The sequence below is a fragment of the Rhinolophus ferrumequinum genome, chromosome 7 (genome assembly GCF_004115265.2).
Source record: "Rhinolophus ferrumequinum isolate MPI-CBG mRhiFer1 chromosome 7, mRhiFer1_v1.p, whole genome shotgun sequence".
In the NCBI taxonomy this organism is placed as follows: Eukaryota; Metazoa; Chordata; class Mammalia; order Chiroptera; family Rhinolophidae; genus Rhinolophus; species Rhinolophus ferrumequinum.
In genome coordinates, this window is record NC_046290.1 from 89,414,091 (window position 1) to 89,427,900 (window position 13,810).

Genomic DNA, 13,810 nt, shown 5'->3' on the forward strand with positions numbered 1-13,810 from the left:
TGTAACAATATTTTAGTTTTTGTATGTTTAATATTTGTTCCATGTGTATTGCACATTATTGACAAAACGCTATAGAAAAAATATTATTTTTTTCTTCTACCATGCAGTTAAATTACTAGTCAGTCACATTGGATTTCATTTTACGCTTTGTTAGAGAAAAATCTCTGGAAATTCCAGTGTTTCTCAAGCCCATGTTACTTGTGAAGTCAATCTTCAAACTATTTTTTTCTTGCTGATCTTTCAGGACTTGGTTTCAATTTGTTTTAGGGTAGTTTTAAAGTAGGCCCTACTTTAGGGCTTGGTCCTTATTTCCAAAGTTGGCTTTGTCTTGTGCTGAATGTACATGGTATTAATGAGATGTTAATAAGATCTCGGTACTGCTGTTTTCTTGACGATACAAAAACAGTAAAGCAAAGTGATGTAAACTCTAACCAAAATATTTGCAAGTTACTCTATTAGGTACTAAGTAGTTTTAGGTAACCAGACTTCGGTGTTGGTAGCTTCTGCACCAAAAGCCTGTATAGGATGGCTATGCTTTGCTTGTTGAGACTTTATTCATCATCCTGGAAAGAAGCTTCTTTTATTTCTAAAATGTCTTTGAAATTAGACTATGAAATTTACTTTATTTTTAATTTTTTTTTGGTGAATGATATTTTGTTTAGTCATTTTGTTTACAACTAAACCCCTAGGAATCTACAATTAGCAACCTTGCCCATGAGCTTCTCGTAGACACCAGAAAAAGTTTCAACCTTGTGCTCCACATTGTTCTGCTATGCTTTGTGCAAATATACTTTTATGACCTGGCTGACATCAGTTTAAACTGGATTCTCTTTCCCACGGTGTCACTTGGGAAGACTCAGTCCTCCAGGATCACATATGCACAGGTATCAGAGTGTAGTTTCCAGACACTTTTGCTTATTTTTTGTACATATTTTTCGAGTTGGCTTCGGCAGAATTCTCTGAATGTTAGAGACAATGTGCTTCTTCAGTGAACTGTTTCTCCAATTCAAGTACTTACCAGACTTGGTTTTCTGGAAAGATTTCAGTTGCGGAATGGGAACAAGGATTACAGTAGCTTTCTGACCGCCATCAACTTCAATTTCCTTGGCTGCTATTTTATTCAGCTCCCCTAGCTGGGCCTTAAGGCTCGAATTCATCTCCAGCTCAAGGAGGGCGTAAGAAATGCTCAACTAGAACTCACGTGGCTTTTTGCCATTGGGCTTCACAGTCTTCATGTTCCGAACATGTCTTCCTGTTGAGCACTGGCCTAAGAAGAGAATACTCTATTTTTACAATTTCCTCAGCAATGCATTGGATATAGTCAGATATTAAAGTATTAAAAAGACCAGCCAACTAGGTTACATTTCAGTTCATAATCCATTTCATCAACCCTGCCTCTTTAATATCATTTAAATGTATCCTATCCTCTCCACCTTCACTGTCACAGTCTCTGTCTAGGATTTTATAATTACTTGCTTGGTTTACTTTCACTGATCTCCTAGCATCCACATAGCAGCGATACGGAGTACAGCAGCATTTTAAAAATGCAAATGTCATCATTTGGTGTGTAAAATCCTCCTCTGCATTAAGTAGTGGAAATTATTTATAGATGAAAGGAATGAGAGAAGAAGAAGATATATCCTTGAAAGAGAATAAAAAAGCATAACATTCTAAACAGTTGGGGTCTTTTTTTACTCCTTGAACCAATCCACTCCTAAGGTTGCAGACTTTGCCTTATAAGCTATATTCTTTGACTCAGTGATTTTTTTCCATGTTCTCTGTCCTACTTCATACCTTCTTTCTCTCATCTGAGGGTCTTCCCCATTGACGCATGCTTAATTCTCCCATGTTGACTGTCGTTTTCAGATTAGCAACTTCCTGGATAGTTTAGTGGGCTTTAGATTTATCTTTCCGAAATACTGCTTTCTGAATTGCCTCCCTAACTGCATCCAAGTGATTGTCTGAGTACATCCTTCAACTACATTCAGCGTAGGTCTCCAGAATTAGGTTTTCTGGAAGTTAAAAGAAAAAAAAATTACTTTTCTGCATAGTTTGAGTAGGGGAAAAAAACCCAACTAGGCTAGCAGGTATCTTTTTTCCCCAACCTTTATTGAGTAACTATTTATTGCACATTTACTATGTGCTATTTTTTGGTGTTAGGTATACAACAACAAACAGATTCAATTAGGTTCCTATTTCTAGAGTACCTGTGGTATTCCGAAAGATATGGGCCATTACAATAGTGAGAGAAGTTCTTTGATAAGAAGTATAGAGTGTCATTACAGTACCTAATTGAAACACCTATCTGTCTATCAGGGAATGTTTCTTGGGAGAATAATTAAAGAATGAGTAGGGTCAGCCTGGAAGGAGTTGGGGGTGGTGTGGGAAAGAGGGTTCAGGAAAAGTACAGACATTTGAAAATCTAGATGGAAGAGACCTCAGAGCATCTTTGTAGGCTGGATGGATAGAGATTGTCAAGAGATGCAGCAGGAAAGGTAAATGGGGCTACTTCATGAAGGGCCCTGTAATCCATGTAAAGGAGTTTGGGTTTTATCCCAGTGCAGTGGTTGCTAAACTTCAATGTGCATTCAGATCATTTGGGACTCTTGTTACAATGTGCAGAGTCTTATTCACTAGGTTTCGAATGGACCTTACTTTTCTGCATTTCTAATCTGAGTATTGCTGATACTGAAGGTCCGCGGACCATACTTTAAAATAGCAAGCTCCTGAGGGACAAGGTACGGACTTGAGGGATTTCAAACAGAGCACAAAATATGATCAATATCTTGTTTGTGTTCTGGAAAGGTGACCTTGATTTTAGAATACAGGATTAACTGGAGAGGGGTAAGATTAAATACAGGAAAATTTCTTAGTAGGCCATTTTAGTAATCCTGGTCAGATAAGATGAATTTAGTTTACTAAAAGGCATGGAGGATGGAAAGAACTGAGCAGAGATTCAAAGATATTTAGGAGGTAAAAATGAGAATCTTGGAAATAGATTGGACTTCGGAAATGAGAAAAAGAACAGAAGAATAAAGAAAGATTCCTAGGTTTCTGGTTTGGTCAAATTTATTGCCATTCAATGTGATAAAAGGGATCTGTGGAAGGATTTTAAAACAGGCAAGCAATATGAAAAGACACTATTTTTTTTCACTATAAAATTAGAAATATCTGCTTATCATCTCTTAATTTAGATATTTAGTATATTTGGTAGGAATATGGAATAAAAGATCAAGAGATTGTTTTTTCTTCGGTGGTTCAAATGGAGATACTTTTTTCTTGAGTTGTAATACTTGAGACCAATCAATAAAATTAACTCCCCTGAGTTTGGTGTTATGCACCCAAGGAGCCACTCCCATCCCGACAGGGCGCAGTTTGATGTTCTAGTTGGAACATAGCTAGGTTTCAAATAAACCACACTCTGTGGTCACTTTGGATAGAGCGGTTCAGTGGAGTCCTTCAGGCAACAGGAAAAATGACTGGACGACCTGCTACATGAGACTGTCAGTTCTAGTTCTGCTCTTCTGTCACAGCTCACATTCTTTCATAGGTAGAATCTGGCTGGTCTGAAGGGCAGCTTTGAAGTCTTCCAACAGGTGGAGATGTGCAGCATAAGGGAGGGTGAGGAGGAGGGTTTAGTAATGACCAGATGAAGGCATGCCTGGGAATCAAAATATCTGCACATGAGCTGGCAAAGCCAACTCCTGACCAGCTACCTCAGGCCTAAGCAACCCCTTTAGACAACCTACCTGTTTCCCACGTGGAAGGTGTAGCTCTCAAGTGCTGGCGAGTCTGAGGACAAAGGACTCTGGAGCAGGACTCATACAGCTTCTGTATTCTTTCCTTTGTCTTACTGAGTCACAGATGGTTTCACTCACCGGAAGAATCTTGTATGATGCCACTATTAGTTTCACAAGTTAATGATGGGATAGAGAATAGGTCTGTAAGGTACCTAATGGTTTCATCTCCCTTTTCCCAGGTCGGTCTGTCCTAAACCATCCTCTGCTTCCTTCTAACATCATGCATTTACCTGTCGAACCCTCTCCGAATAAGGCTAATTTTTCACTAATTTTCTCCAATTATGGAGCATCGGATTCAGCATCTGGAGGCTGTAAGCTAATGCAATTACAGCCCGGAATCTCTTCACAGTTTCTCCTGGTTATCTTTCTGCTCTGACATTGTTCAATTAGACTCTTAGAGGGTAAAGGACTGTGACGAAACATCTAGTTCAAAAACACTTTAAATATCACTTTCCTGAACCCCTGATATTGAGGTGTTATTTGTTTTTTTCTTGTCTCCCTTTATTTTATAAGGTTAATATTTTTTTGACAACTCTGTCGTGGTACAGTGGGATAGTAATTAAAATTACAACATTGCTGACTAAATATTAAAGCAAGCTTTTTTCCAATGATCTCATTTGTGAAAATTCAGTTACCACAGATGGGTTTGTCTTCCATAGATCAGTTTTATGGCTACCCAAATGTTTTTATTTTGGAAAGAATGCACGCAATGGAAGTTTCTTAGCGAATACCTAGTGATTGGACTCTGCTATAGTCTCCATATTTCTCTTATGAAGAACTGAGTTTTAGGTGTGTCACTGAGCCAACTATGGGTAGAGCCAAGATAAATTGTTTGCTTACATCAGAGCTTGTGACTTCTGTCACCATGAGAATCACTTGGGGTGCTCATTAAAAATTTTATTCCTGACTGCATTCCAGAAATGACAGAATTGGAACGTTTAGGAGAGAAATCCAGTGTATTAGGGTTCTCCAAAGAAATAAAACTAACATATGTAAGGGTAGGGGAAAGGGATGTATGTATATATGTGGAAATTTATTATGATAAATTGGGTCACGTGACTATGGAGGCTGAAAAGTCCCATAATTTATCATCTGCGAGCTAGAGAACGAGGAAAGCTTGTGGTGTAATTCAATCCGAATCTGAAGACCTGTGAATCAGAGCAACTGATGCTGTAAATCCCAGTCTGAGAGACAGAGATGAGCTGAGATGTCCCAGCTCAATCAGTAAGGCAGAAAAATGGGGCAAAGTCCTCTTTTCTCTACCTTTTGTTATATTCAGATCCTTAACAGTTTGTATGACTTCAAAGCCGCCCTATAGTCCAGCCAGATTCAACCACTTTGGGGAGGGAGATCTACTTTATTGACTGATTCAAATGCTAATCTCATCTGGAGATATCCTCTCAGACACTCCCAGAACTGATGTTTAACCTAGGCACTTAGTGTCTCACACAGGTTGGCATTGAAAATTAACCATCACAAGTCCCCCTTTTGTCAACTTGGCACCCATATGCAGCTCCTTAAACTATACTTAATCTCCAAATAAAGACAATAATTCTGACTATCATAAGACAACTATTCTATGTACAACCGAAAATGTACTAAATCTTTCCCCAGAAGAGGTAAAGTTCTTAAGTTATGTTTACTCTTCTTCGTGATATCCCATAATTTATACGATGTTAAATTAACAATACTAAAAGACTATGATATAAAATCAGTACATCTTATGTTCTATGATAAGGAAATCAGAGAGTAAGAAAACGTGTGTGTGTATGTGTGTGTGTGTGTGTGTGTGTGTGTGTGTGTATCCAGTAGGAATTGTTACCAGGTTGTGAGAGACACAGTTTTGTGCAAGTATAGAACAGTAAGAAGTTTATTAGTAAAAGCAGATACACTCCAAGATATGGAGCAGACCAATCCCAAGAGGGGAAAGGCCTCTCCTTACATTGTATGTTATTTCTATGGGTAGAATTGCCTCCCCGTCTCGCTTCTCCTTATTTCTTTCTCTCCTGCTGAGATGCCCAGTCCTTCCTTTTCATTCTCAAGGTAGTTTCTTTTCATTTCTTTTTGTGATTTGTTTGAGAAGCTCACTAAAATGGTCCTGATAAGCAGGATGTCTTCCTTTCTTCCCTGGCTTCTAACAGCACATCCCTTTGATTTATGTGTAAGCCTGGAATCCTGCTGGGCTGGTAAGGCATTGGTGTCCTAACTGAGGGCAGCTGCAAGGGGTCTTGACCCAAGGAGAAGCTGCAGCAAGGGGCTTTCTAACTGGGGCTAGGTCTCTCCTTCTCCCGCTCATTTATCTCTATCTACCTGCCCTATCAGAATTGACTCACATGGTTATGGAGACTGAGAAATCTCAGCATCTGCAAGCTGGAGGTCCAGGAAAGCCAGTGGTGTAATTCAGTAAGAGTTCCAATGCCTGAGAACTGGGGGAGCCTCTGGCGTGAATCCCAGTCTGAAAGCAGGAAAAGATGAGCTAAAAAGTCCCAGCTCAATCAGTGAGGCAGAAAAAAGGGAGGAATTCCTCCACCTCCTTCTCCACCTCCTGCCTTTTGTTCTATTCAGGCCCTCAAAGGATTAGTGGCACTCAACCTCTTCAGGGAGGCTCATATACTGAGTCCTCTGATTCAAATGCTAATCTTCTCTGGAAACAACCACACAGACACACCTAGAAATAGGATTTCCAGGCGGGAATTCCCGCCTATTCTCAGGAATTTTTTTCACTTTCCTGTTCCTGAATCCCAAGATATAAACTGTTCTCAAACATGAATCGTTTTCACAAAGTGACGGCTGATACATCCAACCACCTGTGTTCAAGGAGCCGATTTTCCTGATTTCCTGACCAACTTTTCTTGGTATTTGGGAATGGAAAAGCGAAAAAAATTCCCGAGACCGGGCGGGAATTCCCGCCTGGAAACCCTACCTAGAAACAATGTTTAATCTGTGTAGTCCTTGCCCTACTCAAAATGATACGTAACATTGACCTTCACACCTAGAAATGTGCATTTTTAAGCGACCTAGATGAGTTTTATGTGCACACATAATCAGGGGTTACTGGTGTACATTGTTGGTAGGCACCGATTTGATTTCACAGTGTATCCAAGTTCAGGAAATGCTATCCCCCATTCAAGAAAGTAGAGAAAATTAATGTAATTGTAAATTCTTTTTTTTATTAAAGTTTATTGGGGTGACAATTGTTAGTAAAGTTATATAGATTTCAGGTGTACAATTCTGTATTACGTCATTTATAAATCCCATTGTATGCTCACCACCCAGAGTCAGTTCTCCTTCCATCACCATATATTTGATCCCCTTTACCCTCATCTCCCTCCCCCCTCCTCCCTTATGTAAATTCTTAAAAAATGTTTATGCATCTAATCTTGCCAGATTCATTTGGCTACTTTATAAGGGAGTGTCTAAGCAGACATGACAGGACAACCGGAAGTACAATTAGAGAATGTAGTAGGTAATAATAAATGTAGTTGTAATAATAAATTAGTTATCCTTTTAATTTTTGCCATTTTAGGATTTGCTATAATGTGAATTATTGGAAAATATACCAGCAGGTGTTAGCACTGTTTAGCAAATAGACCCCTGAATCACAAAACAAGCAATTGTGAATGAATTTTGGGCTGCAAGTACAGCAACATTCAAACATGTCATAATATTGGATTGTGATTCAGAAAACCTGAGCCCTGTCCAGTTGTATTTCTTGTTGGCCTTATCACTTTACAAAAATAATTTAATCTCATAGTCTTTAAATAACGTTGTAAGTAAAGCTGGAATAATAATAACTGTCCTTTTGTGTTGTTTTAAGGGTGGAAACAGAATGATTGTGAAATCATTATGGGAATGGCAGAATGCTATGTAATACAAATATCATTTCTCCTTTTCTTTTTTTCCTTGTTGTCCAGGCATTTATTTTAAGATGTTTTCTTACTTACCACAATGATGGTCCTCATGGTAGACCCTAAAAGGATGATAATCAAATGTTAAATGATTTCCCATTGTTCATAGGTTCAACTATTTCTTGACCATTTTCAATTCTAGTTCATTTCCATGTGGTGTGAGATGCCAAAATCCCACATTTTTAGGGTCTGAAGAAAAGTAGCTCTAGCCTCTGAATACTTTTTCATCCATAACCATTGCTTGCCCGATCTTTGCACACTTGTGGATTAAAGAGGTGAAGTCCAAGAGAAACTGAATAATTTACAGGATTTTTTTTTTTAAGGAAATAGCATCTATATGCCCTGGCATATTTAAAGTATAAGAAACACGGTCAGCCAACAGTTTACCTTTACTAAGTATTTACTGTGTGCAGAGAAGTGTACTAACCCTTGAAAAGATTCAAAGATACAGAACCCAGAGGCACTTAAAAATGAACTTACATTCTTTGTTTTTGTTTTTTTCGTTTTTTCATTTGACAGATATTTACTGATCATGTTCGATAGACCTGGCACTTGACTAGGTGCTGGGAATTCAAGACGTATAATATTTAAAATTGTAGACCACCTATAAACAAAGCAAACAGATATAGTAATAAAGCCAGAGGCAAGGGCAATGAAAGGGAATGCACAGCTGGGTGGCTATTTAGATTAAAGCTACCATATTTCCCTGAAAATAAGACCCAGCCAGACCATCAGCTCTAATGTGTCTTTTGGAGCAAAAATTAATATAAGACCCAGTATTACATTATATTATATTATATTAATTATATTATATAAGACCCAGTCTTATATTATAGTAAAATAAGACCAGGTCTTATATTAATTTTTGCTCCAAAAGATGCATTAGAGTTGATTGTCTGGCTAGGTCTGATTTTTGGGGAAACACGATATATTTTTTCTTCTGGGAAAGAACCGGTAAGAAGATAAAAAGCACAAGGCAGAACTGTCCAAGATCAAGTCTAGACATTTCACCTGGGATTATTCTGCTGACTTGCAAAGTGTTCATTGAAACCAACTGCTATCGAAGGTAGTAGGAAGAAAAGGAAAAAGAAAAATCACATAAGTGTGTTCCAAGAAAGAAGATCCTTTGAGGTGATAGAACATATGAGAAAGTGATAAACTTACCACCTTCACAGCAAACCAAACTGTTTACATGAACTTAGAAGAGCAATATATCCCTTCCTGTACAGGGTTTCCCTCGTGTCCTTGAAGTCCCATCCTCCTTAAATAATGTCATGAATAAAATTAAATAATAATTCCTGACACTAACACATTATAACTAATTTAGTATCTGGCCTAGGTCATGTAAAGTAATGTCAAATAGCAGATACCTTATATTCTATTAAATTCTTGTCTTCTTTAGAAAAACTTAGTTTCTCTGGATTTTCCACGTAAAGAGAATGGAATGTCTCTCTGGAACAAGTTGACCACCCATCAAACATGTAAAAAGTGGGATAGTAAAATCCCTTTCAGAGACTGGAAAGACCTCCTTTAGATTCTATCTCCACAACTGTCAGCAACTATCTTCAACATTGGAATAAAATGCTAATATTGGATTACTATGCAGTGCATACTCTTTTGTATCTGATTTTTCACTTAGCATCATGTTTTAAGAATCATCTTTGTTGTTGCATGTATCAGTAATTGTTCCTTTTTTTCTTTATGGACTAAACTCTGTACTTTGTTTGAAATTCATTAGTGTTTCCCTAATGCCTTTTTCCAGGATCCAATCCAAAATATCATATTACATTTAGTTGTTACAGCCCAAAGGGGTCTAGAAAGACGTAACTGTTCCTCAATCTTGTTTTTTATAACCTTGACATTTTTGAGAAGTACTGATCAGGTATTTTGGTTTTTTTAGACAATGTCTGTCATTTTGGTTTGATGGTTTTCTCATGGTTAGAGTAGGGCTAAGAGTTTTTCAGAGTATAACCACGGAGGTGAAATGATTCTCAAACCATCATATCAAATGGACATTGCTGTCAACATGACTTACCACTGATGTTAATTTTGATCACCTGGCTAAGGTAGTGTGTTTCAGTTTTGCGTACTAAAAAGTCCCTTTCCCCCACTTTCATACTGCATTCTGGAAACAAGTCACTAAGTGTAGCCCATATTTAAGGTTGAGGAGTTGTGCTCCATCTCTTTAAAGGGAAAGCTCATCTATATAAATTACTTGGAATTGTTCTGTACAGATTTGTCTCTTATCCCCCATTTATTTATTTATATAATCATTTATTATATCAGTATTAACTCATGTATATTTATTTTACACTTGGGGTTATCTTCCAATATAATGCTATGGATTAGGTTGGTCAAATTGTTCCAGCTTTGGCAATTGGGAACCCATTTACTTGAAGAGAATACATTCAATCTTTCATTACTAATTATGATGTTACCTATAGATGTTTTATAGAGTGTTTTATCATGTTGTAAAAGTTCTCTTTTATTTCTAATTTGTTGAGATTTCATAACTTGCAATAGATATTGGCTTTTGTCAAATACTTTTGTGAATCAATTGAAATTATATTTTTTCTTTTTAGTTTGCAAATATTATAAATTTATTGAGGTAATATTATAAAATTACCTCTGAGTGTTAAATCAGCCTGACATTCCTGGAAAACTCCACTTGGTCATGATTGTTATCCTTTTTTTATATTGCTTGATTTGTTGAAAATTTGTTTAGAATTTTTGAATTATGTTCATGAGGGAGATTGGTCTGTCATTTTCCTAACCATGTCTTTGTCTGATACTGGGATCAGGGCTTCATAGACTGAGATGGAAAGTATTCTCTCCTCTTCATTTTTTGAAAGATATTTTTATAGAATTGGGTATTAATTCTTCCTTAAGTGTTTAGTAGAATTCATCATTAAAACAACATGGGTGTGGAATTTTCAATGTAGGAAGATTTTTTTAATTATGAATTGAATTTCTGCAATATATATATAAGGCTATTCAGGTTATCTATTTCATGTTTAGTGAGCTTTGGTATATATTTCAAGGAGTTTGTCCATTTTATCTAACTTTTTAATTTATTTCCATAAAGTTTTTCATAGTATTTCCTTATCCTTTTAATATCTGTAGAATCTATATTGATGCCATATCTCTCATTTCTGATATTGGTAAATGTCTTTAATTTTTTTCTTGCTCAGTCTAACCAAATGTTTATCAATTTCATTGAACTTTTCAAAGAACCAGATTAGTCGATTTTTCTCTATTCTTTCTTGTCTATTTCATTGACTCCCCTTCCCACCGTTGCTAACCCGCTGGCTAATACTCATTCTTTTCTTTAGTCTTCCTAATTTGGGTTTATTGGCCTTGTTTATCTAGTCTTTTGCTGAAAGCTCAAGTCACTGATTTCACACCTTATTCTCTAATGTAGGCATTTACTGCTATAAAGTTTCAAGTACAGTTTTAATAGCATGTCACAAACTTTGGTATGTTGTCTTTTTATGTTCATTCAGAGAAAAAACTGTTTAATTCTCTTTTGATTTCTTCTCTAAACTATGGATTATTTAGAAGTGTTACATACCATATGGCTTACATACCATAAAGTCTCCCTTTTTAAGGGTACAAGTCAATGATTTTTTGTAAGTTTACAGAGATATGCAACTATCACCACAATCTAGTTTGACACCTACAAAGATTCCCGATGCTCCTTGGTAGTAAGTCCAGTTCTCACTCCCAGCTCCAGTCAATCACTAATCTACATTCTATCTCTCTAGAGGTGCCTTCTCTGGGTATTTCATATTAATGGAAACATAATGGGTTATTTAGAGGTATGTTTAATTTAAAGGTTTATTTAATTTCTATTTCATGAACTCCTCAAATTGCCTTCTGTTGTTAATTTTTTTCTTACGTGCTTTCTATGATTTTAATCCTTTTAAATTTATGGAGCCATGTCTTATGGCCTAGGATATAGTTTATTCTAGAGAATGTTTCATTTGTACTTGCAAGAAATGTGTGTGCTGCTGTGTGGTGGATGGAGTGTTTGAGAGATGTCAGGTCAGATGGGTTAATAGTGTTTTTCAAGTCTTCTGTATCCCTGCTGATTTTCTGTCTAGTTGCTTTTTCCATTACTGAGAGTTTAGTGTTGAAATCTCCAGTAGTTAATTGTGGAAATCTCTATTTCTCCCTTCAATTCTGTCTTTATTTTTACATCATGTATTTTGGGGTAATATTGTTAGGTACACATATACACATATTTATATATTTTGTATTTTCCTGTTGAATTATTTTTTGGTCTGAAAGTATATTTTTTTCCTGATACTGGTATAGTCTTTCCAGCTCTCTTATGGTTACTGTTTGCCTGGTATAGCTTTCCCCATTCTTTTTTTCAGCTTCTTTGTGTCATTCAAACTAAAGTTTCTTATTGATAAAATATTGTTGTATCATTTATACATATAATTTTATCAATCTCTACCTTTTAATCAGAGTGTTCAATCCATTTGCATTTAGTGTAATTATTGATATGATGGGATTTACATCAGCTATTTTGCTATTTACTATCCCTCGTTTACTGCCTTTTTTAGCTTTATATAGATTTTTATTAGGGTATCTTTTTAATTCCTTTAAAAAAATTTTTGGAGTGATTTTTTTTTATGGTTCCTTGGAGATTGCAATATATATCTTAACTTAAAATAATCTGCTTCAAATTAATGCTAACTTAATTCCAACAAAATAAACTTTGCTTTAATTTGGCCCCCTACTCTCTCTTATCCTTTGTGCTATTATTGTCATAGATATTATATCCTTAAATATTATATGATACAAGTTATAAAATACCTTTAGGATTGTTTTATATACTTTCACATCAGTCAAGAGAAGAAAAGAGAAAAGTGTATTCATACTTTCTTTTGTATTTAAGTAATTACCATTACTGGTGCTCTTTATTTCTTCATGTGGATTTAAGTTACTGTCTGATGTCATTTCCTTTTAGCCTGAAGGCTTTCCTTTCGTGTTTCTTATAAGGCAGATTTGCTAGCAATGAATTCTCAGTCTTTGATTTTTTGGAAATGTCTCTCGTTCTCCTTTATTTTTGAAGAATATTTTGAATGAAGAATTCTTGATTATCTTCTTTTTTATATTGTTTAGGCCTTAATTTTGCTAAGAGGATCTGGCCTATTCTCATAAGTAGTCCGCAATGTTCTTCTATTGAATGTTAACAATTTCACAGAACACCAACATCAGAACTGCATTGTAGAACTACAGTGCAGTACAATGTTTATATCCGGGAGTATCTTTCTCATTCTGCTCATAGACTGTCACTGCTAAGGAAGAGCAGGAAAAAAGTGGGAAAGGATGTGGGCTTGAGTACATTTGTGTTTCCGGAGTCTTGAGATTCCGAATACGTAGATAAATTGATATAAGTATAGGTGTAGTTACAGGTATGTTCACGTCTTCTTCTTGTGTTCTTCTTCCTTGGCAAAGGCAGTCTACTAGGATGGGAACAATAATTTCAGATACTGTAAACTTTATATCACAGTATACCTCTTCAACTATGCGAAAGAAAAATTTGATATTCAAAAAACGTCAAGTGATAAATAACTAAAATAGGGCCATTGAAACCATACTTCTAGAACTGTATAGGTTAAATAGACCTTTGAAAACTTGCACAGGGAATAAATCTCATTCACAGCATGGTTTTTATGAGAATAAATTCCAAGGACTTAAAATATAGCCCTTTCATAAGCTAAAGCCTGCCTGCCTATGGTCTTCTCTCCCAGAGAACAAGATTTGGCTACAAGGAACCTTTTCACCCTGCTTGGAGCTTAGTGTAGCTATGGAGTCAAGTTACTTAAAAAGTAAAGAAAGAGAACGTGAGCTGCAGGATGGCATATAGAATGCTACCTGGGCACCTTACAAACAGGAGACCATACTGAATTTGAAAAGACGCTGAGACTTCCATTTTCTTTTCTCCTGACCTTCTGTTCCTTTTAGGGGATATTTGATCACGCTCAGCAAGAATGATCCCTTATAGACCTAACTGGGAACAATGGTCAGCTGATTAAATTTCACAGGCAATTCATCCAGCCCTTCCTTCTACTTTATTTCGTTTTTCAG

General features: G+C 36.3%; 1 pseudogene; it reads right to left on the bottom strand.

Annotated features, from left to right (window-relative positions):
* Window positions 1–677: 677 nt before the first annotated feature.
* LOC117024641 (40S ribosomal protein S7-like) lies at window positions 678–1,235 on the bottom strand (annotated as a pseudogene).
* Between the last annotated feature and the right edge of the window lie 12,575 nt (window positions 1,236–13,810).